General features: G+C 39.1%; 1 long non-coding RNA gene across 1 annotated transcript; it reads left to right on the top strand.

The window, feature by feature from the left end:
* The first annotated feature begins 14,004 nt into the window (after positions 1–14,004).
* Positions 14,005–20,765, top strand: LOC144030437 (uncharacterized). Its single transcript, XR_013287260.1, has 3 exons — positions 14,005–14,119; positions 20,295–20,399; positions 20,539–20,765. It is a non-coding gene; the product is annotated as an uncharacterized LOC144030437 (long non-coding RNA).
* The last annotated feature ends 5,484 nt before the right edge of the window (positions 20,766–26,249 follow it).

The raw sequence follows: 26,249 nt of genomic DNA, 5'->3' as shown, positions 1-26,249 counted from the left end.
TTGATGTGTGTGTCTGTTGGAGAGTTTTAATGAGCGCTCATTGATTATTGACTGAACATTTCATTGCTTTGTGGATCAATGTTTGCAATTGTATTTGATGTGTACAAAATATATATGTGTTAATGGTCATTTACAACTATAATTTGCAAATGTGAGTCTTCAGCATGTCCACTCCAAAAAGTCCCCGCTCGCCACTGTTCACAATATAAAGTATGATAATTGTCTATATTAGAACAGTGTAGTGTATAGAACTTGAGGAATGATTTTCTAAACCAGCCAATCAAATGGACTGCGATGTTTGTTCTAGCTCCACCATTGTGATCAGTATCAATGTGGCCTGTAGTACCCCAACTGAAGTGTGACCAAAATTCAATTGTTTCAGTTTTTGACACAAAATGGAAGCCAAGTGAGGCACACTTAACCGAGAAAGGAATGGAAGTGTTGGTATTCAAGTCAAAAATTGTTGCGCAATGGTCCAGAGTGTGTAGCAGAAGCGTGAATTGATCTCTGTGAGAGACTGTTTGAATGCGTGTTTGTGAGCGAGGTGGGGGATTGTCGGGGGGGTCACGTCCGAGTTCAGTGTGCCAGAGGTCTCCGAGCTCCGGCTCTTTGATTCGGCTCCCTCGCGGATCAGAGAATTTCCTCTCTGGTTTCCCAGTGCCGAGCCCACGCTGGGCAAGGAGAGCCACAGCCAGGAAAATTTATGTTGATGTCAGCAAAGAAAACAGCAGCAAAGCCTTGGAGCACGTCTCACAATATTTGTCAAACAGCGGTCTGTCCATTCTTTTCTCGCCGCTCTCCTCTTTCTCGGCCGAATATTTCGACTCGTACCTTTTCTTAGATCTTCCATCCATATTGGCGGGCGGTTTCACACTACCCGTGACTTGTTGACTCTGTTGACGGGTGCGCTGGTGACCGCAGCTCTGCTTGTGGGGGGCATGTTGTCATCCCACAACATCTGATAACGAGCGCATGGATGAATGGTGAATGCTCCGACATCTGCTTGGACCAAAAAAGTGAGGCACATGTTCATGCTGGCCTCAACATTAGGTACACTTGCAAAATTAATACGATCCAATATGAGAGTTGTATCTAAAGTCTTAAAAAAAAGATATGTAATACTCTCTCTCTAAATATTAGGGCTGTGCATGAATCTTCACTGTTGGCCTCTGACAACGTGATAGCACGAAGGGAGCTTCCAAACTTGGACGCACGGTGTACCCTGCCTACTGCCAGAAGTCGGCTGGGATAGGCTCCAGCACCCCTGCGATCCTTGTGAAGAAGAATAAGTGGTGAAGAAAATGGATGGATATATAGTATTTCCATTTGGACTACAAAAAGTCACATTATCCATTAGTGCAGGGTTGCCGGTCCTCGAGAGTTTTCCATGTCTCCCTCCTCCAACACACTTGAATCAAATAATCAGGATCGTTATTGAGAGCTTGCTGATGAGCTGATCATTTGATTCAGGTGTGATGGAGGAGGGAAACATGGGACACAGGGTGGATAGATGCTCTCGAGGAATGGACTTGGGCATCCCTGTGTTGACACAATGTTGACCTGTTTCCACAACTCCGATGTCTTAAAGTGTCAAAATGAACACTCCAAAACAAGAGATCACAACAGAAGCGTCATGATTCCATCGCTGTGCCCGCCTTTGTCTGTCTTAAAAAAAAAAAAAAGTAGACTGCAGTGTTTTCTTCCAAGTGTCAAAAAAATAAGGAAAGCATTGAAGATGCACTTTGTGAAAACCACCCCGTAGGCTCCGACATTCTGTTCATTCCTGTCACGTCCTTTTCCTGCTTGGCATCCATCCGTCATCTTATTGGTTGGCATGCCCGACTCCTGCCATCATCACCATGGCAATGCAAGTGTCCTCCCGTTTGCCATCACCATGGCGATGGGAGTGTCCCCCAGCAACCATCAGCATGGGTTAAGCCTCTTAACCAGGATCACCATGGCAATGAGCGCCCGCTGGATCGCCGGGCTGAGGAAGACGCACAGCAGTGATATGATGATGGCATTTTTCCTCCCCTCTTTTATACGCTCTGCAGTCGTCCATGTTGTGTTGTGTTGTGTGCGTGGTGGGTGGGTGCTGCCGTGTCGCCGCCACCTCGGAGTGGGCCCGGCAGGAGGCCTCGACGGCATCATGGTGTTGAAGACTCACCAGATAGCATCAATGCGGCATGGATGCATGCACGCACACATGCATGCTGAGCTAATTGTGCATATTAAAACACACACTGGGTACTTGGTTGCAGAAGACTGACTTTGTGTACGTGTGTGTACTGTTGTGTGTGTTTATATAAATGTGCAGGGCTATTTGTGTGCATTTAGCTAAAAGCACCGCACACACGGAGGAAGCGTCGCTCCAAGGTATGATATGTTAATAAAATGTGTCAAGATGTCTGGAACCTGTTCCCTCTTTATAAAGCAACGTACAGCCTGAGTGTGGCTAATTAGCGAGCCCATCTGTTCGCTTGGGCAAACTTGTTGGGATTTAGCGGAGAAACTGTAAAAAGACGTGCTCGCTTCTGCTCTTCGCGGCAGATGACAAGTGTGAGAAAGACCAGATTCAATTCCTCCTTGCCGCCAGCCCTTTTGTTGACTCTTATTCAATTCAACAGTTATTCATATTTTTTTTTCTATTCATAATAATAATAAGAATTATGACCCCCAAAGAAATATAGATGAAGTACATTTTGTTAAGTATACTTATTATTATATTATATATTATTATATTATATTGTTATTTAATCGTCCTTCAAGACATGTGACTTCAAGACATGAAGAAAAATTAAATCGTTGACACAGAGATAATTGTATTATTATTATTATTATTATTATTATTATTATTATTATTATTATTATTATTATTATTATTATTATTATAAGTCTAGCATCTAACTGTGCACATACCATAGATGAAGTTTTCTTTCTTTTGGTATTTTTGTAGAAGCAAACGTCCCGGCCAATGGAAGCGGCACATCTAATTTCCTATAAATTCAGCGCAAGGGATGCTCATGGTCCATGGCGGAACCATTAGGGACTCGCTGGAGTCAATGCAGGAGATCGGTGCTTGCAAGGTACTCCTATATGGAACTGCAAGAAACTCTCCATTTATAGATGATGTAAAGTTGATGTAAAGTTGAGACCACCTTCCACCTTCAATCGTGCATCTGTGCGCATGAGTAATGTCTATGAAAATAGAGCTCAAAATGTCAACAAACTGTCAATATATGCACATAATTTAACAATTTCTGTACAGTCACATAAACATATAATCAAACAATTGGCTGCCCATTCACATATGCACACAGTGTAAACAGTGTGTCCTGTCAAGCAGTGACTGCTACCTTTTGTTTTTGAAGAAATTCTTCTTTTAATCACATTTTGGAGGGTGAAAACATGGACAAAAACTCACTAAACCTGGCACATGCATCGTAAACATGAGTACAAAAAAAATGGGTTTAACGGAACCCTATGCAGGTACATTTGACCAAGGCCTGCGAAAATTGGGAGGTACATGTATCACCATGACACGTACGAAAAGACTTCGGTAGCAATACGCAAAAATGTACAGAAAGTGTGCTATGAGTATTTGAATATACAATTTTGGCTCTTTTTTTGCACATTCACAGTGGTCATATTTTTGCTTCCTTGTCCTAGACTTGACTTCAAAATTGTGGTGGACCATCTCAGGACCTGCAACAACAACGGTGGGGAAAAGCTTGGAGTTTTCAAAATACTAAATGACAGGCATACAAATTTGTTTTTCAAAATTCATTCTTAATGAAGCATTTTTGCTTCATGCTAAACCTAACAGGAACTCCGCTATTTTGAAAAGTTTTTATTTGATGATGCGCTGTCGCCGTCAGAGTTGGCATCGTCATTGACTGAAATTGATGATTGATGGAACTGCTCACTTTTTAGCGTGTTCTTCAGCACTTTCAGCGAATGCTTGATAATGCGAAGCTTCACAAAAATACACGGAAGGAGAAGGAACAGACGTAATCCTGCTTCACTCGGTGCTCAGTCTGTTTTTTTTTCAAGGCTTCGCATTATCAAGCATTCGCTGAAAGTGCTGAAGCACACGCCAAAATGTGGGCACTTCCATCAATCATCAATTCCAGTCAATGAGGAATCCCACCTCGTGTTGCCGTGGTGACGCGCTGTTTATGAGGGGTCCTTTAAAGCTGCTCGCAGATCTAGTTATTAACACACCTTTCCATTTATAGACACATCCAATGTAAATATACATTATGTTTTCTGATATCATTCCCACAGGCCATCAAGTCTGTCCATTCACTTGACGGTGAGGGAATGCACTATGGCACTTTTCTTGCTGAAAAAAAATAAATCAGGCCCAGGCAGCAGTCATGGTCCCTGAAATAACACCAATGACAGTTGCTGCCCACTGGTCTTATTGTTGCTTCTGTGTGGACTACATGACGCTGTGAGTAAGCATCTCTGTTGTCTTTCACCCACCTCTTTCTCCCACTTCCCCAAACTATTTGATTCTGTTTAAATAGCCCTCCTAAATCCCACCCTGCATCCTGTGTGTTGGGATGCTGTTTTCTCTAGGGGCACTTTAATGATTCCCTAACTTGTTATGCTAATCAAAGCGCTCTTCTCAGTCTGTGCAGCACAAGCAAGGATTTATTGCCCACTTGCTCCGAGGGGGAAAGAACAGAAAGAGTATTTGCAGTAATTAATCCCGTTAACAAATGATAATTGGGCCCAAAAAAGAAAAGACAGACACTGTGGGAGGAGTTTTAGTTAAGCTTGCTTCCTGTGTTTTATTTTAAACTTAATGTTTCCTCTTGTTTAAACTTCCTCCCGGGATTCCTGCTAATCTGCTTGCCCGCTCGCTACTGGTGGGTCGAGGCCTACACAAGAGGCGTTTGGATTCAATCAAACATTAGTGAGGATGTGGTCTCCCAAAATGGTGGGTGGGTGCACTGTCACAGTTAGCAGCAAAGCTAATTTGAAAAAGTAGCTGCATTTTAATTGAAGGAGTCAATGAAATTAAACCATTCACAATTTGGGGAAAAGGATAGGCTTTGGTTAAAAAAAAAAAAGAAAAAAAAAGAAAACATTTCACATTTTTGGAAGTTATAGCCCTTTTACAAGGAACCCAATTTGGTAAACAATACCTTAGTAACAATATGTACATAACGTATTTAATAAAATAAATACATTAAAATACATCTTTTGTATGTTTTCATCTGATTTAGACATGCAAACCTAGGCCTGAGCCCATAATATAAACAAATAAAATGTTTCCCTGAATTTTGTAAACACTGTCAATTTTAAAATTTTAAAATATATTTTAAAAATCCTACTAAACTGCATTGAAATGAACCCCCACCTTCAAAAACTACCCATATGTTTGGTGATATTTCATAAAACTGTTGTAGCATTATTTTATTGCTGAGGCAGCACAGTGCTATAAAGAGCTCACATTAACACACAATTCACTAAATGTTCCCCCTTAATGGCATTGTTAACTCCACCTTTGTGTGCACTTCCACCTCACTGCTTTGTATTAACATGTTTTTTATAGCAACAAACATTTTCCACTTTTTACAGAGGAGTTCCCATGCACGTTACCTTTTATGATCAGCTGCAATAACAGCCAAGGCTAACTGGTTCCATACCCACGAATCACTTGCTAGATCCCCCGGGAGAAACACTCATCTGTTTTTGTCAGTACCACGCCGCGACTGTAACCGGAATAGGCAGATCCTAATTTCATCCGCTTTCAGGGAATTTACAGGCTCAAACAAGACCTCCTGGAAGACATATTTGGGTTAGAACAAAAGATGTTGATGTAGCAAAAGACCTGGTGGGAAGGTAACAAAGCACATTTCATATTACAAATTATTTGGTAATTTGCTCTTTTTAGTGCATTATGTTGAATTTGTACTGACTTCAAAACATTAACCACAGACGGACAGGTCCTTGTTGAGTTTTTCCGTCAATCCAGGCCTTGCCTCTAATAGACACCATGCCCCAATTAGTCGCCCTGTTCCTCTACTTAAAATTAATAAAAGCCTCCCTAAAGTAGACGCTGACTGTTTCAGATCCTGAAAAAAAAGTCATTAGTTCGCTGCTGAGCACATGTAAGATATGAGGTTACAGGCGCTACACAGTAAATTCTGTAGAGTAAATTTTACTCTAAACAGAGTATATTTGGTCCAACTCTAAACAGAGTCAAATTTACATTTGCAAGAGTCTAAAATGAAAATAAAAATAAATAAAAAGAAAAAAAAAGTCACTCAAGGGTTAAGGAACAAACCCACAACAGACAATCTACTCCCTGAGTGCTGCCACTCCTCCTGTGTGTTAGTATATCACTAATGTTAGCTGGAATCTTCCCAACTTCAATACTAAAAACATTGTTTCTGGTCTCGTATTGGATATAAGCAAACAGTGGGAGTGGAATAGCTCATGTGATGGAGTGGCAGTATCCCAAGCTGAACGTCATGAGTTTGTTCCTTCAACCCTTGTGTAACTTTTTTTTTTTTTTTTTTAACTAGTAAAATGTAGTCAATATCCATCCTTGCAAAATTTTGGACTGACAAATATTTAATCATTTTTTTTTCATGGGATATGCAAATTATCTCGTACGCACTAAAAATACTTCGAATAAAATTTACTCTGAATATTACTAAAAATGCTTTGAGTAAAATTTACTCTGAATATTTCACTCTCTTCCAAGTGTAATTTTTAGAGTGGGACCAAATAGACCCAGTTTAGAGTAAATCTTACAGAATTTACTGTGTAAACAAAACACAAATGCACACGTTAATGTTAGCTTATATGCTGTTTCTGACGCTCTCTGGATGTTGCAGTGTTTTACTACACAGTTTTAATTTTACTGCAGCACTCTGGCTGCCTTCAGTTTCCATGTATTTTCTATGACCGCAAACTCCAAAGTATAATTGGCATCAATTGAAATACACAGGGGGAAAAAAATCTTCAAAAAGGTTGATAAACATTAAATATGTAATTTCATGGAGCTGATCAATGCCGTCATTGATCGATCGGGTAAATTAGACATTACAGCCTATCACAATTTTGCATAAAATGCTAAAGATGTTCCAATCCCAATCCAACCTATCAGATCTGTGTAAATTTTACCACGCCAACACTACTGTCAGCCAATCAGATGACAGTGAAGTCACGGCTCTGCTCGGCCTGCATTTTAGAACCTTGACATGAGTGAAAATCAAAGGAGTCGTCATTTATGTTCGTTTTTTGCTAATTGTTGTTTTAATTGTTCCCAAGCCCTTGTTAATAGCCACATTGGGTCAGATTAAGGATGTGCCGCATCCGGGCCAGGTCATTAATGAATACGGCTAACGTACATCAAGTGTCACAAAGCTAGCAGGGAAGGCAATGTTTGTTTCAATGTGAACTTGCAGTCCTGCGGCTCCCAGACGTCACAGTCGGCTTTTTAGCATCCACAGTATGGCTGTTGTCAGCGTCGTGGGAGGCGAGGGCACGGCCGAGGGGTTGGCCACCAGGACCAGGTGGGGGGGGGGTTAGTGGCTGACATCTTCTTGCAGGCTCATTAACGACTCGAAATAGTCATGAGTTTGTTGATTTGTTTTCCCATTCTGGCCGCATTTTTGTTCACTGATGCTTATTTATTTTACTGTTTTACTGTTTACCTCATCAGCCCCCCCCCCCCCGTCTCGTCTCTGCCTGCACCATATGGTTGCAGATCAAATAGTGTCAAACATTTCGCCCTTGCAAGTTTTTGCAATTTGCAGTTTAGTAAACGTGAGACCTGTTGAAAGCAGGAGTGATAATAGATGCTGGCCACCCCCTGTTGTTTGCGTCCCGCCGTAACTCCCTTCAATTAATGCTTCAGCAGGAGCTTCCTTGTAATATCACTTGCACCTCCAAGTTGTCGTGCGCATTGCAGGAGAACGGGGACGATAAACCCTGGGAGTGGTCTGCCAGGAGGACGTCATGACAGGCCTGTGAATGTTTGACGACAACTGGAGGGGTCCCAAGTGATTGGCACTTCGGGAGGAGGTTTGAGGTTGATGAACATGCTAAGCTAAGCTTTGCCAGCAAATACAGTCAAACTGGCGCCAGCAGGATAGAAGATGACAGCTATAATTACCCATTGCCATGGTAATCACTTTCGCCATGGATGGCCGGCAAACCCCTCCCTCCCGGTCAGCGTTTAATCACATTTAAGCTGTCAATTGTCAGGTAGACAAGGCCTGGCCGGAACCTTCGGATGGGCACCGTCTGTGGGGGTCCCTCTGTGTTTTTAATCATCCAAACAGGGGGATATCAGAGCCTAAAAACACAAAGGTGTGTGTGTGTTTACAGAACATGAGCGTAGGTGGACTTTTTGATTGCAGCACACAGGATGCATCTTTGTGGTTATCTATAGAATCCCTTTGTAAAGCTGTAAAACAGCAAACATCATCATTGTCTAACTCCTGCCTCCTTTTGTTTTCATCTTGCTGTCATTTATTTATTTAGCAAATGAACCAACGTGGGTTTCATCCAGATCATAATCGGTTACATGGTTTTAATGCAGTGTTTTTTTATGATGTTTCCCTTCATAAAATAGGGGCTATGTCACAAGGAATTTGAAATAAAACAGCCAAGATGTGAATGAAGACCTTCAGCATAGTTAAAAAAAAGAAAAAGAAAAATGTCATTCAGCATTTAAGGTTAAACATTGAGCTAATTACAGCAAAACTGATAGCTTGATACCAACTATAACATATCGGGCTCAATTTTCTGTATTTTCACCACTTACAATTGTTCTTGAAAGTTTACGAACTGATGAGCACACTGTATGGTGAGTTATGCCCATAAAATCCAAAATACTGTGGCAATTGTTTTGATACTGTCAGAGATTTAAGTGGACATGATTAGAGCTGTGAATATGAATATTGGTGACAACTCTTAGCATTTTTGTGTCATTAAATGGCCTTCAGCTTTTGTAGATTAGGAGTGGTGCTCATAAGTTTACTTTCAAGCACAACTGTATGTGGCTTCATCTACATCACAGTGCCCAATGCGCTTTACACATGCACACATTCATGCTCACATTCATTCGTCCATTCCTTCAAGCAAGCATTCACACTGGGATCAAATTAGGGTTCAGTCTCCTACCCGAGGACACCTCGACAGCGGACAATCGGACGCATGATTCTAACCATTCGGTCACTCTACCAACTCAGCCACAGTTATGCAAACTCATACAATTGATTAATAGTAGCCTACTGTCAACATACAGCCGACTCAAAACCTTTTGAATGGAAATGTTTGTTCATGGCACTTGCCTTGCCAAAGCTCTTTTCATCCACTATCCGGTACCACAATGTGGCATTTTGTAATAGCATTTAGGTGAAGGAAAGAAGGAAGGTAGAGGCTGATAATGTCAGTGTGATAATTAGCGCAAAGAGGCTTAAAAAGCAGCGGTCCGCAGGGAGACGCCCCCTGGTGTGGAGAGATGGCGCGCAGCTGGATCACACTTAATTAACTAATTGAATATCATTTTGCCACTTAGCTATAAATTAAAACATCGACAAACATGGACGGACATTATGACATTAATTTAAGGGCACAAGCTTTAATTGGGGAGTGATTAGCGCTGATTGGATTTTATTGTAAATAAATGATTCATTTTCATCAGGCAGTGCGCTTCTGTAATGCAAGGCAGGCTGGAATGTTCTTCGTTTCACACTCTAATCACTCTCAACCAGATATGTGATAACTAGGGGTGTGCTCAAAAAATCGATACGGCAATATATCGTTGCGGGCTTCATTACAATACACGTATCGATACACAGGCGTCAGAATCGATATTGCTCGTTACGTTTAAATAGGCAGTTAATGTTTGCCTTTGCAGCTTGCATTGTACCCAAAAAATAAAAACCAGCAGTGTCTTTGAAGTTAATTGCCTTCAATAATGCAAAAATAGCTCACCAGTGATTGGACACTGTGTCTTGCTAAGAAAAATGAAAGCAGAGGAAGAATATCAACATTTATTTACTTAACCTTAACATGACACGTGTCTTAATGTACCAATTTTCCTATATTTTGTTTAAAAAATGAAATCGAATGTTACATGAAAAAAATGCTGGTTTTATTTCCCCAAATATTTCAAATTAGCACATTTTACAGCTGTAATTTTAATACTTTGATATTTTAGCTCATATCGGCTCATGCCTATTAATACATTTTCCCGGTGTGTCTGTGAAAACTGCTCCTTGCTTTGCAGTGCGTACACATTTCCACCAGGCATGTCGCTTGGTGGTAAACCAGAAGAGCTACTAACAAAAAAAAACATTTTTGTCATCCAGCATAATAAGCATATCCTTTAGGTATACATATGACTGTTATTGTAAAATGCAAGTAAATTAATGTAAAATATCTGGATACGTATCGCCTTGAAGATCATGTATTGGGATACATATGTATCACGATACGTATCGTATCGTGACCCCTGTATCGTGATACGTATTGTATCGTGAGGTTGGAGGCAATACCCGCCCTAGTGATAACAGCATACCTTCACATGATGATAAAATACATAATAGCCCCTACAGAATTGTATTTTTTTTCTGTTTTTTTTTTCTTTTTTTTTTCCTGATTTTGACTTTTCCCACATAAGAACAACATGGTGTGTGTGTGGGGGGGGGGGGGGGGGGGGGGCGGGGGCGGGGTTGGGCGTTATGTCATATTCTTAGTTGTTATAGTGGACGCCAGGATAATATGGCAGTAACGTGTTGTAAACTTACCAAGCTTATATGCAACATTTTTAACATGAACATCATGCAAATCAACTTGCGATTGTGATTGGTTAGTAAAGATCCAATCATGAACCAAAAGTGTTGACATCATCCAAATTATGCGTTTTATTGGTTTAGACGTACAAGTATATCATGTCCACTTTAACCATCTATGGATCTGAAGGGGTTAAACTGTTTCCACTTTGTCTTGCAGGTACACTTGGAAACATTGGATTAGCTTTTAAAAAACTGAAATAACCTGTTACTCCTAATCTTGGAAATGAGCTTTGACTGATGTAAAAAAAAAATATATATATATAGCGCAACCAGAAATTTAATTACGTTGGCAGAGAGAAGAAGAAAAAAAACAGGAATTTGGTTGATTCACGTTAGCTGCTAGCTGTGAAAAACTGAGCGCTTCAGTACGGATTTATGAAGTATTTTAGATCCATGTCAGCTGCAGATGATTGAATGTTGAGGTAGGAGTTGGCGTGGATGAGTAAGCTTTTAGTAAATATTGTTAAACGTCACATACATTAGCTGTTATAGCAAAGTGTTCAACCTTTGACATCCCATTCTTTCTGAAACAAGCCATAACTATAAGGAAGCTGATGTAAAAGACCAAAGTACAGTTTTATCTCTCCTAACGAGAACACATTCTAACAGGTGCTCGGGGTAGCTAGTGTTCACGTTAATACATTTTTTTAAAACTTGTTTCAGTGGTCCACCATACCTATCTGCCAAAGTTAGGCAGTGTAGTGAAGACACCCCAACGTCCTCTGAGGGGATGATAAGGACATACTTGTACAACTGTGTGGTGTGTATGTAAGTACAGTATGACTTTCATGAGTCCCACCATGCAGGACCAGCCAGATTGGGCTTCTCGCTGTGAGCTGGAGGAATATAGCTTAAGAAGGTACAAACATTTCTCTGCACGCAAGAAAATATGTTGGAAAGAAGGTCAAGCTCAAACCCAGTGACTCTAATAACCAGAAGAAGTAACACTTACTATACTTACTATAAAATGAGATGTTTATTTCATAATTCTGTCTTTTTTTAACCGAAAAAGCAAGTTAATGTTGCATATTACTCACAAGAAGTATAAGTGCTTCTTATTTTTACTTGTATGTACTCACTCAAAATCTACAAGGTTCTATTCTAATAAATGACAAGACATGATACCTACACAGTTAAGGACAAACCTTTAATAAGAACAAATGCATATAAATAGTTACTTCATGTACTGTCTCTCTGTAAGCATCTCATGAAGCGTGTCAGAATGTCTTGTGTATGTTTCTATGTTAAGCATTGCATACTGTAGCTCTCCACGCCAGCTGTCTGGCGACATTCACTTGCTTTTCGCACACGGATCAGCGTGAGGCATCACTACTCACAGGAGGAGGCCACTCACTACTCTGCCTTGTTTGGTGGAGCGCCGCTTCCCCACCTGCACCTGCAACATCCACATACTCATAAACAAATAAAGTAGCGGGGAACTAATCCCGCTCGTGCAGTTGGTCAGCTCTCCTTTAGCGTGCATAGGAGATCTTATGAGCACACGCTGGGACGAGATACGTTGCGTTATCCTGTTTAAATTTGACCTGCAAATGGGAGGTAATCACTCGGAAGGTGTTGTAGCTTGACTTGTGAGTTTAGTTCGAGCTATGCTGGAGCACACAACTCAAATTACTGATATAGCAAATCAAGTTTACCTATTGAATTAAATGAAAAGCCATTTAAAAGCACATTTTTTTTTGTTATAAAGTTTTTAATAAAGACAAAAAGCATTTTGTTGTATGGAAATGTGTACATGTGTTTCTGATGGCAAGACAATGTATTTACAAATAACTAATTTGCTCCCTTGCCCTGCGATTGGCTGGCGACCAGTCCGGAGTGTCCCCCGCCTACTGCCCAGAGCCAGCTGAGATAGGCGCCAGCACCCCCCGCGACCCTTGTGAGGAATAAGCGGTCAAGAAAATGGATGGATGGATGGATAATTTGCTCCCAAAAAACGTATATATATGTTCTTATTTTAAATGTATTAAGTGTCCCAAAGACGGATTTATACGTTTGTTTGTTTTTTATGATTTTAATGCAAGAGCATACGGAAGGCTTTGATGCAGCCTCTCAATTGCAGAGAAAGGGTGAAAAAAATGGTAGTAATTACAAAAACGGCCAGCAGGGGGTAGCAGACTATAATAGATCAACCAGGGGCCATAATGAAAACAAGCTGTTTCCCAACAATTCTAAGCAGATGTGTGAATAATGAGGAAACGTAGCTATATTCAAATGCTAATTTACTGCAAAACAGAAACAAAGAGAAACATACTTTTTTTTCCTGATGAAAGAAGAGATTCTAATCTTTCTGTTGGTGGGTTCCATGTTTTTAGAGCAATAGAACACAATATTCTGTGGGCCTTGCAAAATCAGTCAAAATCCAGTAACACAGCCGAGAGCGAAGGGGGTTGCTTCAGTGTAAATGGCTGCGAGTGAATGAGATAATCACTAGTGCAACAATTTTGTAACAATTTTACATTTGACAAACTTTACTATTTGCACGCTATTTAGTATTAATAGTAGTATTTTGGCTTTTCATATCCTCTATATGTAGCCATGAAGCCATTGAAGTGTTTGTTAAAGAAAATATCAAATAGCCCAAACACTTTTTTCGTTTCTATTTTCACAAATATTGATGAAAAATGTTAAATCCAAGTGTACTTTTTACAAAGTCATTTTCAGGATCATGCATTTGATGCGCGCAACATCCCAGCGTGTTGTCCCTATACACTTTATTCCAAAATGTCCAAGCATACAACATCAGCACAAGGCTGGATCGCAAAAATAATGCAGCATTGTGTAGAGCTGCAGCAGACATGTTCTTTTCAAAATAGGCATGTGTGGGTCAGCACAACAAAGTGACTTTTGGCTTGTTGTTTCCCAATTAAGAATGTAAAAGAGGATTAGGCTTCAAACGGCACACTTTTTCTGCTTTCCCTTTCCCCCTGCAATTGTGCTCTGAATTCAACATTAGCTCATTAGCATTTTCTTGTTTTGTTTCCCACCCTGAACTTTATCACTCCTTTTTGGTAGCGCAAAACATAGCCCTGGAACACACCACCATTGCCCCCACCATATAAACCCCCTTTCTGTTTGAAACAAGCAGTGTTCTCTAGGCCTGTTTGATCCCTTTGACCATGCGGGGGCTTCACGTGTGCGCAATGTTTTTGTAACAGCAGGCAGTTGCAGGCAAAAGCGGTTAGCGAGGGTCATCATAATCCACCCCCGACCCCACCTCCTCCCGGCTCCTCGCGCACAGATGGAGACGTGACGAACTCTTGACAAAGGTCAGCGCTAAATTACGCATTTTATGAATTCTCGCTTCACTTCTTTGGGGTTTGGAGAGGGAGTGGATGATGATGGAATGCTGTGAGGATAGCAATTAGCTGACGTCTTTGATTAATGATGACACTGATAGTTTGTCATTGTTTTATTTTTTGGGGGGTGTGGGCTGCTTTTTCTTTTTTTTTTTAAGGTAGAGTTTGAAGGGTTACAAAACAAAACAAAAACAAAAAAAAGTCTTATACGTTAATACAGCCTGTCCTACCTGACTCTAGAATGTAGAATATTATTAAAATGATTTTTGGAAAAATTAGCCATTTTTACTTCTTAAAAAATAGCCATTAGTCATTGTTTGCCTCTAATTTGACACACATCATGCTGAGTTTTCTTGGGATGATTATTAAATCTCTGGCGAGCAATAGAATTTAAAAACAATGAATTAAATAGCCTTGAGACAAATCAAGAGTAAACATATCGTAGAGGCAACTTACTATTTCTTTGTCACTACATAAGTAGTAAGTATGGGTAAGGGAGTAAGATGGGAGGGTGTTGAAAAACACAGGTGCTATTAAAGGTTATTTTAGTTAACTAAAACTAACGAAATAACTAAAACAAAAATTAAAAAAACAATTTCGTTAAAGGGATACTTCACTTATTTAGCTCATTATAGCAATAAAAAGTTAATATTTTGTCTACAATTAATTTGGTACTTTCATTATTTTTCACGTACAATTAGTACCTTTAAAAACACATTTTGCAACTTGCTGTCGACTGAAAATGACATCACAAGGCTTCACGTAACCAATAACAGCTCACCTCTTTTCTAGGTTTGGTCATGTGACATTCACAAGCTGAGATGTGATTGGTTACTTCAGCCCTTGTGATGTCATTTTCAGTCAACAGCAAGTAGCAAAATGTGTTTTTAAAGATACTAATTGTACGTGAAAAATAATTTAAATATCACTTTTATTATAGGCAAAATATTGTTAGACTGCCAAACATAGCTAAATAAGAAAAGTATCCCTTTAACGAAATAAAGTAAAAACGAAAATGCTTTTCAAAAAACGAAAACTAACTGAAACTACATTTTATGTTTGCAACCCGAACTAAAACTATAATTATAGCAAACATGTACTTCGTTTTAGTCTTTAGTGTGATTTTTAGTAGATTTATTTCGATATCAACCGGAATAATGATGTTTGAAAGTATGTCACACAAAAGTGACGCCATCTAGAAACAGCCAATAGAAAAACACCTTCAGATGACGTCGCTCCCATGATATTTTTTTAAATATTGTGCACAAGTAATAAACATTTAAAAAAATAATAATAATAATACTGAAACTAACTAAAACTAAGCATTTATCAAAGAGCTAAAACTAATAAAAACAGAACCACCCTATAAGCAAAAGCACAAATAAATGATTTCTTATACAATTTTTAGAACTAAACACAATTTCTCTTCATAACATTATGTGGCCCTTGCGTCCTTCTGATTTTCTGTATGTGGCCCTCAAATGAAAAAGCTTGGACACCCCCGCTCGAACGCATAGTGTGTAATGGAGCTTTTCTGAGTGCAGCTGCATCACTCGGCCTGGAAAATCACAATGTTGTCATTCTCACCGAGCCATCAGGGAATCTTACCACCTGTTTTATATTTTTAATTGATTGTACATTCCAAAATAATACAACATCGGAGCAGTGACATCTCATGTTTAGCAAATTTTCCAACATGGATAAACTACCAACGTCAGCTTCGACATCCTATACCGCACCTTTGAGAGGATGTTCAAAAACTCGCAAAAATATTGCCAATCAGCTTCCAATAAATAAAAATAACTTTTCGTCCTCAGAGGACTACCTTGAAAATATAAAAATATGACCAAAAGGGAAGATTATAAAATGACTTCCTGTGTGTTTTCAGGCATAGATTCCTATGTTGTTGTTGTTGGTGTTTTATTTATTTATTTATTTTTTTCGGTTAGTCTACTCATCATGATCAACCTGCAGACAAATTTTGTGTTGTACAGGAAAATTGGCTTTGTGGACATTTTTTTTTTCAATACTCTGGGGGACACTAGCAAACCAGTTTAAGAGGTCAGTCCACAAAATCTAATATCTCCAAAATTTGGTGGGAAACATTTGGCGTTTTTTAAGCTATGCTGGAAACAAACATTCTGAAATACAAATATATGGTTTGTTGTCATTTTACTTCAAATTTTTAATGTAAGTGGCATTTACTAACATTTTAATAAATAATGGCTTCAAATTCATGATAATGTTAAAAAAAGAACAAAACAATACCGTTTTTTTAATTACCATTTAGCTACTATGCTAACGTTGTACTGTTCAGACGTTTCTGCAGAGTGTATAAATGTGGTCGATGATGAAATGACAAGTACTGTTACCTTTCAGAAAATACAATAATATGCAATACATGCCTATTTACTGCTGCCATGAGTATTTTATAACAGTATATTACTTTGGAGCCAACGAACAGGACAATCCCACGACCCTGACTTTTGCTTTTATGTCATCCATTTAAGATATTTAATTATGTTCTTCTTTGTCTTACGCCGTGCACAAATTCTGCTTCCTTCCGAGAGTTGAAAGGGCCGCGCAAGATGTGTGATGTTCGCAGAGGAGGCGTTTTTTGGCCGCCTTCCAGCATTGTGCGCCAGTCTGGACAGTCTGTGCAGCGTGTGCGCCATGGCGGCTTTTAAACAACAGACAGATGACACGCGCAATGGTCAAGTGCTCACACACAACATCTTCCCGCCATGTCAGATGCATTAGACATGTAAATCAGTGTTTTGCTTATGTGAGCCTCAGTTACATTTCACTGAGCTGTGTTCGAACATTTAACTCATTCACTCCCAGCCATTTTCACAGAAGCAGTCCCGTTCGCTGCCGGCTGTTTTACTGGATTTTGACTGATTTTGCAAGGCCCACAGAATATTGTGTTCTATTGCTATAAAAGCATGGAACCTATCATCAGGAAAAAAAAAAAAAGTTTGTTTCTATCTGTTTTCGTTTTGCAGCAATTAGCATTAGAGGAGAGCTCAGTTTCATCAGTTTTCACAAATCTATTTAAAATTTTAAGTAATTGAGCTTTTTTCTACATGACTCTGGTTGATCTCCTTTGCTCTGCTGCCACCTGCTGGCCGTTTGTGTAATAACTACCATTTCTGCAACCGTTCTTTGCAGTTGAGAGGCTGCATCAAAGCCTTCTGTATGCTCTAGCATAAAAAAAACAAAAAACAAAACAAAAAAACGTATAAATACGTCCCGCAACCCTTGAGAGGAATAAGCGGTCAAGAAAATGGATGGATGGTATAAATACGTCTTTGGGACACTTAGAACATAAAAAAAACCAAACGTATTTATACGTTATTGGGAGCAAATGATGTGTGTGCATTTTCCTGTCTATCGGGTTTTGCTTTATGTCATAATTGCCTTTTGGTAATGATTTACATATCAAGTTGAGGTAACAATGTATTTGGTCTGTCAAATGTGTCATTTTTTTCACAAGATTATTGCATAAATGCAGACATTTAAATTCATTGAGGAAACTAAAGCAAATGTTCAGACATGATCATCAACCAATCTCATAAGTTTATAGTATGTTGTTCTGATAACAACATTATACCATACTGATAGCAAAGGACCACAATGCAAAGATTGTACGATAATCTATACACTGAAAAAAAAGCAATGATACATCACGATATCTGTGTAACTGAAAAAGGGAGAACATAGAAAGTCAACCGAGACTAAAGTTTATCATAAAAACACGCCTGTTATTAGACAGTTTTAACACCAGAAACATAAAACGATCTTTTCACAGCTGTATGTTGTAAATCTTTGAAATCTTCAATCAGACTTCCAAGATTGTCTGTGTGAATGAGGGCATACTGTATGTTTACACAGTATGTATGAAGGGCTTTCCATTCCAAATGCGCTCATAACGTTGATCAAGATAACAATCCCATCAAAGTATTTCAGTATTTTACATTGCAAATACGTATTTATTGTCAATGCATCCATGTATGCTTTATGAGCTGGAAACTATTATATGTGGTTTGAAAATGAAATGTTGACAAACAGTTGTGGTGGTGAATGGAGTTGCTTGTCACATCCTGCGTTACTCTGACACATCTGACAATTTGGCAACAGAAAGTGCTCGGCATAAAAATGTTTGCAGACATGCTACGCCGTGCGGGGCAATCTGACTGACCAATTTGCCGGCATGTCTCGCAATTTGGTGTAAAAAAAAATAGAAAAAAAAAGAGAAAAAAAAACTAGGCTCTCTCTAATGCCGATTTCCACCATTAGCGGCAGTCTGGGATTTATTGTCAATGGTGGGTTCACTGCAGGGTTAGTATAGTTTTGAAAATGTCATTATAATTAGTTTTTATTTCCTTGTGAGTTTTGTTTTTTAAATCTAGTTAGTTTTCATTAGTTTTCTGGGCGGCTCTGTTAGTTTTCATTAGTTTTAGTTATCTAAAAAATGCTTAGATTATTATTATTTTTTTTACAAAAATGTGTATTACTTTTGTGCAATATTTAATAAATACCATGGTAGAATTGTGTTGGAAAACTGTTACAATGACATGTCTGAAAGGAAAATTAATGAATAAAAACAAACAAACAAACAAATAAACAAACAAACAAACAGCATGAAAATAGTAACACACTTCTTACTTAGTGTTGCATTTCAGCTGAATTAAATGAAAACACACAAAATTGTCGCCTAGGAGCGATGTCATCTGAAGGTGCTTTTCTATTGGCTGCTGGTAGATGACGTCGCTTCCATGCGACACACTTTCAAACGTCCTTATTCCGGTTAATATCGAAATAAATATACCGTATTTTCCGCACTATAAGGCGCACCTAAAAGCCTTCAATTTTTTCAAAAGCTGACCATACGCCTTATAATCCAGTGTGCCTTATATATGGATCAATATTGAGCCGCAACAGGTTTCGCTGTCAAGACGCTATTGGTGACCCTGCACGATCGCTGACGCGCATGCGCAGAAGATCCCGCCATCTTGGATCGCTAGCTAATACTAATACTTTACCTCAGAGAAAATAATACAACAGTTGTTTATTCATTTTGGGAGTGAATGGAGTTGTGAGAAAGCTGGTTTGTAATCTATTAATAAAGTTTGACTGAACCTATCTGACTTTGTTGACGTTCCCTTTAGCGCAGCACCATCTAATGGATGCATAACGTAACCCCAGCCTCTACTGTAGCGCCTTATATGTGGAAAAATTTGTAAAATATGTCATTCATTGAAGGTGCGCCTTATAATGCGGTGCGCCTTATAGTCGTGAAAATACGGTACTTAAATTACATTTAAAATCAACCCAAAGGCTCATGAATTAAAATAGTTACCAAAGACGAAAACTAAGGACATTTTCACTACAATTATAGTTAGTTTAGGTTAGTTTGGTAAATGTAAAATGTAGTTTCAGATTAGTTTTAGTTTTTTAAAAAGCTGTTTTATTTATTTCATTATTTTTTTTTCAGTAAAATAAACTTGGTTCCCTGCTCAACATACTTTTAATTGTGCACGCAGGAAAACCGGAGGTCATAATTATCATAGTGTATTTTACATGTTTTCATCAGAAAGCAGGAGAATCGATCTAGCAATACTATACAGTACTCAATAGCGATAGCTTACATTTCCATATGGATATTTTTGTGGCAGGCCTAGTGTGTTCATGTTTGTGTGCCATCAGACTGCAACATCTGCCATCAGATGTCTTCTCACCGGGGATACCGAATGTTGCTGGAGACACATAAGGACACATGCTTCTCCTCTCACCCGCTGAACATGACATTCTATCGTGCATGTTCCACACAAAAGGGAGGTGCGCACCAACGTGAGCGCACCCTTTCACAGAGGAGTGCCGGAGTGCCCGAGGGCTGTTGCGTCTCTGATGTTAGCATTGTTTAAAGCGTTGTCCCAGCGCATGTCGGGGATTGTTGCACACTTAGGCCTTGCATTATTTAAAGGTGCAGGCAAGCGGGCTGCCGTGCAGGGGGAGCTGAAAGGCAGAAAAGAGCAAGCGGGGAAGCGATCGAAGGAGACAGGAAGATATTTTATCAGTTTTTTTCTGACCAATATTTATTTCTTTTTTTCCTTTCATGTGATCTCTGATCCCTCTTTTCAAGCCTCCTTATGGGTCACCAGCTGTCAGACAACCTGCGCAGGGTGCCGCCTCCCCTCTTATCCTCCCTTCTCTCACTTTATCTGGCCGTTTGGGATCCACATCCCAGGTAAGTGAACCGAAGCCACACAGATGTTGATCTCCTCCCCCTTTGACTCTCGACTTAAGTCTCTGAGGTCTCACTGAACTGGGAGTTAAAGCCTCTTGATTAAGTTTTTTTTTTCTTTTTTTTTCTTTTTTTTTTAAAGGGGGTGAAGGGGGATGTGTCCAGCACAGGCAGGTGAGCTGGTACTCCACCACCTCCTCCAACAATCCGGTTATCTGTGTCTATTACTGAAGGCTGGCTGAAAGCGAGGATAAACCCTCCCCTCCTTGGAGACATGTTCGGGGGCCCTATCAGTCCTGGACAGGACTTTGAGCCCTGATGAGAAAACGGGTGCAGGGAAATTGAATTAGCTTTTGTGTGTGGTTCTTCATTGATTGCTATTAGAGTTAGCCTGGAGGTAACTTCTAGAAGACGAGGTGGAGGCACTTAAGCCTTTCTGAAGCCTGCTTCCACTTTGGAAGGAGAACTCCAAACACTTCATAATACTTTCTCATTGTTCAAAACTAAAGTAAATATTGTGAAAAATTTGCTTTTGACCAAATGTTCCATAGCTATATCTGCCTTTGAATTGCGCCATATCTAAGATACAGGATAGGGAGGGACAAAAAGGTTGAAACATATCTCTAAATGTATTATTTAGTCAGGGCAAGGTCTCTGATGCGCCAACTTTTATAGATGTGCGTAGCTTGTAACAGTGAACACAGCTCACTTGATCCACAGGCACACCTCAATGGGTCTTTTATTTTATTTTATTTATTTTTATTTTTTTAGGGAAAATACTATATTGGAATATATAAGTCTTTCTTTAAAATAATTTGTCATTTTTGGGGGAAATTCTATGTAGTAGTGGTATCTGTATTTGGTATCGGTAACTACTCAAGAGTTTAAAAAAAAGTTTGCAAATGTATCATGCCAAAATTAACTAAACTAAACTACTCAAGAGTTGACTATCAGTATCGGTATCAGTCTGAAAAAAGTGGTATGGAACATCTCAAATAAAAATGATTATAATCATAATAATAATGTGTTCAATGAATTGATTACTATAATGACTCATCAGGTTCAATGCTGCATGCATGCTGTTCTCATAATTATGTATGAAATATAATGACATCCACTCCACACGTCTGCCTGCACCTCGATGTAATTCACCAAAATTGTGTTCAACTACCTCCGCCAAGTCGTCTACTTTCAGCCAGCATGGTGCAGAACCATCTGCTAAATTCCCAAACAGGCTAAAAGTGGCTTGCACCAACATGAAAATCAAGATGTGTCACTTCTGATGCTGGAGCACACCTGTGCTGTCTACGGATATACAAGTAGAGCCTGATATTTTACAGGATGGGGTGAACATATTATGAGAATAAAGTCATTATTTGATGAGAACAAAGTTGGCATTTTAGGAGAAAAAAATACATAATAATTCAAAGAGAAAACCCTATAATTTCAAGAATATTAATTGAAAAAAAGTGCCAGAAAAAAAGCTGTATTTTTTTTTTGTTTTATAAGAGAAAATGCATAATTTCGCAAAAATAAAGATGAGATTTTTCATCCAAACCTAACATTTCAAGCAAAAAAAAAAAAAAAAAAAAAATGATGTCGTAATTTCACCAGAAGAGTTGTAATTTCACAAGGAAGAAGTCAGGATTTTAAGAGAAAATAAACCAGAAAGTACATTTCAACCCAAACAGTGTTGTTGACTTGCAGACAATGAATGCTGTCACAAAAAGGAGTTTTTCCTTTAAAGAACTTGTCTCACCAAACTGTGGAGGTCCTGTGCACCTCTTGGGCTGCTTAAGCTCCCTTCATGAGATGCATGAAAATAAAAATAAAAAAAAGAATTAAGAATTGGTTGAAAGCAGTACCATAAATCCCCCTGACTGTCATGTTAACCCATGCTTGGAACCCCCAAATTTTCTTGAAATCCTAACCCTGTCTTGAGCACTAACCTGTTGTCTTGAAACCTTCAAATTGGATTTTAAATTTAAATTGAAACACAAACCATTGCTTAAATCCTTTTTTTGAAACCATGAACTTAGCTACAAAGTCAAATTTGAAATCCTAAACTTGTTTTAAACTTTAATTTAAAGTTTGCTTGAAACCTTATCCTAGCTTGGAACCCTAATTCGAAACATTACATTTGCTTGAAACCTTATAACCTTGTCTTGAAACCATATTTTGATACCCTAACGGGTATATGAAATCCTAATTTGAAATCCCTACATTAACTTCATTAACTTTAAACCCTAATTTGTAACCCCAGAATTTGTTGAAAACGCTAATCCACGTTTGAAATGTTAAATCAATCTTTTTTTTTTTTTTTTAAGAGATGTTTGATGTTAAATCAATCTAATCCCAATTTTTGATTGAAACCCTAACAAGTGGTTGTAACTGGCATAACTGGCAGTGCCAGAAGCTGCGTCAAGTGGATAACAATTGGAGTGAGAAGTGTAGAAATGTGACAGCTCTTTTGGCTGCCATATGATGGATGAGGTGTGTGATGCAGACACTTCCTGTTTCTCTGAGCGCAGAGGCGTGGATGAAAGCTCCGCAGTGTGTTTTCAAACCGGGGGGAAGAACAATAGGTCAGATGAAGAAAGAAGTTCCCCTGACCCTGAGTACCCCCACCCTCCACGCACACACACCTCCCAACCCTCCACCCTGGCCTGATCACTCTGACACGACTGATCTCACTGGCTGACTCGCACAAAGACAAAGATACAAAATCTGTGGGCCTCATCGTGCTACTGAACAAACACCTGCATTACGTACAACGAAAAGGTCCCATTTAGGATTAGATCGAAGTCACTGTCAGTCTACAGTGAAAGCAGTGAAAGGGCAAGAGGTCAAATGTGCCGGAGATCAGCTGGGATGTTTATGACAGCCACCTGCCTCATCTGCTACATGTGGCTTCCCTCAGGAAAGCAGCACAGATGATTGATGACGGCCTCATTGTTTGCTTCCCTTGCTCACCACCATATTACGCAACTTAAATAATAAATAGAATGCATCCATTGATTTTCTTGTATGGTGTATTGTACTCAAAAAAGTAAAAAAAAATAAATCAATGACAAATAAATCATATAATTATGATAATATAGCCATAAATTAAAAATTAAAATGAACATATTAACAGAATAAAACTAATTAGATATTACAGTAATTCACAGTTTTACAGGGAAAGCGAAATGAAATGAAAATGAAACGATGAAGAAAAAAAGATTGTAAAAAGATTGTAATTTTACCAGAATAAAAATACATTTTATTAAAGTTATATTTGAGAGAAAAGTAATGAAAGCTTGATATGTAGCTTTAATGATAGATCACATATTTTATACATTACTTAGTAGTAGTGTTGTTCCGATACCGTTTTTTGACTCCCGATACCGATACCGATATACAGCTTTGCCGTATCGGCCGATACCGATACCATACCGATACTTAAGTTTTTTTTTCCTCATCATGAAAAAGCTGTCCTGCCATTGGTTCAGAGCATTCAAGGGCCAATAGGATATCTTAGATCGGCATTCAGTGAGCATGTCACATACTAGTGAATGTTGTGCACCAGCAAGACACAAGATGCTCCCTCCAAAATCCTATATTAGCGTTGGAATTAATTGTATCGGTATGTTACTTGTAAGTAGTCACCGATACCGATACCACTGTTTTAATGCAGTATCGGCACCTCTGCCGATACCGGTATCGGAACAACACTACTTAGTAGTATCATGACATACATTTTTGGGGGTAAAAAAAAAGTAAAAACATCTTTGAAAAGCTTTGCTGAAGTTGGCTTACATCAAGCCAATTATAAGTATTTTTGGATGGCCACTACTCCCGCTCATTAATGAAAATATGCAGACTGGAGGCAAAAACAGCTTTTGTATTGATGGCGACACCGGCAGCATGTGCAGTGGCCTCTGCAAACAGATGACATGCAAATTTCGGATGATTAGTGTTCGTTAGCTCGTGATAAATGAAATATTCCATGCACATCGAATTATTTGTTTGTGCGGTCAGTTTGCAGCGGACAACCGGTGTATTCATTAGCATTGATGGCTAGCGGGGGAATAAATGTCGACTTAGAATAAATGAAAAAGTTCACGTCGGCTAACCTCACTTCACCCTATACACACACCACAAATGGGCCCGGGCCCCTTCCCCCCATGCTAGCTCACACTGTGATAGCCTCCAGCTCTTGTGGTATCTGCCACAGCGTATGCATGTGTATGATGGTAGCCTCACATTTTTTTCTTTTCGAGTATAGCGCTTTCATCCATCTGTAAAAGGGGTGCAGGGACCCAACTGAAGTCTATCGTTTACATGTCCCCACACTCACTTTTACTCACACTCAGGATGAGATGTGCTTTACTTTCTAGAAGCTATCATATATGGCAGCATGAATGTTCACTGTCTGGTGGCCGTAATTTATTATAAATGATCAAGGTGGGTTGTCCTTTCTTTAGCAAGACAACCAACTCACTCAAATGATTTGTGATGATACGTCCCAATTAGCCATCATTGGTTGCAGCCTGCAGGTGACCACGGTACAGTGCTTGGCCTATCTGTGCTGCAGCGAACTTGGCACACTCAGTAGTCGACTTGTGGATGTTGTGATGGTACGTCGTGTGATTTCTTTATAATTGTAATCCCTTCATACTATATATCCATCCATTGTCTTGACCACTTATTCCTCACAAGGGTCGCGGGGGGTGCTGGAGCCTATCTCAGCTGGCTCTGGGCAGTAGGCAGCGGACACCCGGGACTGGTTGCCAGCCAATCACAGTCCCTTCATACTATGTTGAGCAAAAAAAGTAAAGTGGCTGCACAAATATGTGCAATATGAATGTCACATGTTTAACAGAACTTGTGGTGTTCCACAGGGTTCAAATCTGGGACCTGTGCTGTTTTCATTGGTTCTACTTCCCATGGGTTCCATCTTTAGAAAACAGTGGATATTGTTTTAAAGTGATGGGAGTCAGCGTCCTAACTGCAAGATGTGCAATGCCAAGTTGAGCAATTCTAGTCCAGAACATCTAGCTATCTAGCAAAACTAAAGCAACACTTCCTTTAGCTGCATGGAGATGGGGAATACAAGAACACAACACTTTCTGTATTCAGGGTGAAGAGAGCCAGATTCAAATGAAAATGGCTACTTCAACACTATAGGCCTACCATGTCTTGAATTTGAAAAGAAGAAAAAAATATATATATTTTATTTTTCAATAAAGAAGGGTTTGGTGAATGTGCATGGGAAACTGGTGGAGTTTAGTACCTCCAACAAGAACCATTGGTAAAGAGCTTTCCTGGATATGCTAACATGCAAAGAAACCACTTACAATGAAAACTGTAACATTTCACTTCATGATAGTGAATTGAAGTAATGCTGTTTTTTAAGCAAAAGCTCCTGCTGTGTGCTAGTACAAGTTTTTTTTTTTTTGTTGTTGTTTTTTGTTCTTTTTTGTTCTTTTTTTTTTTTTTTTTTTTTTTTTTTTGCTAGTACAAGTGTAGCGCTCGTGTCAGCTGGAATCTTCATAACTCCAAGACCAAAAACATCTTGGAGCTAAGCAAACAGTAGAAGTGACGTAGCTCAGGTGGTACTGCGGCCGTCTCCCAACCTGAAGGTTCCTCAACCGTTGAGTGACTTTTATTTTTATTTTTCAATTCTTTACTCTCTTCCAAGTGTAAATGTTACTCTAAAAGTGAGTGTATTCGGTCCCACTAAAAAATAGAGTTGTATTTACTCTATAGAGTCAAATTTTCTCTCAAGAATTTACTGTGCAGTCACTATTGTCACCTTCCCCTCTTCTCCATCGTTCTCATTCTCTTCTCTGAGGCAATTGAGACAAGTAC

This window comes from Festucalex cinctus, chromosome 11 (genome assembly GCF_051991245.1).
Source record: "Festucalex cinctus isolate MCC-2025b chromosome 11, RoL_Fcin_1.0, whole genome shotgun sequence".
NCBI classification, from domain to species: domain Eukaryota; kingdom Metazoa; phylum Chordata; class Actinopteri; order Syngnathiformes; family Syngnathidae; genus Festucalex; species Festucalex cinctus.
Note: the sequence above shows the minus strand (reverse complement) of the source record. Positions and strands in the feature narration are given on the sequence as shown.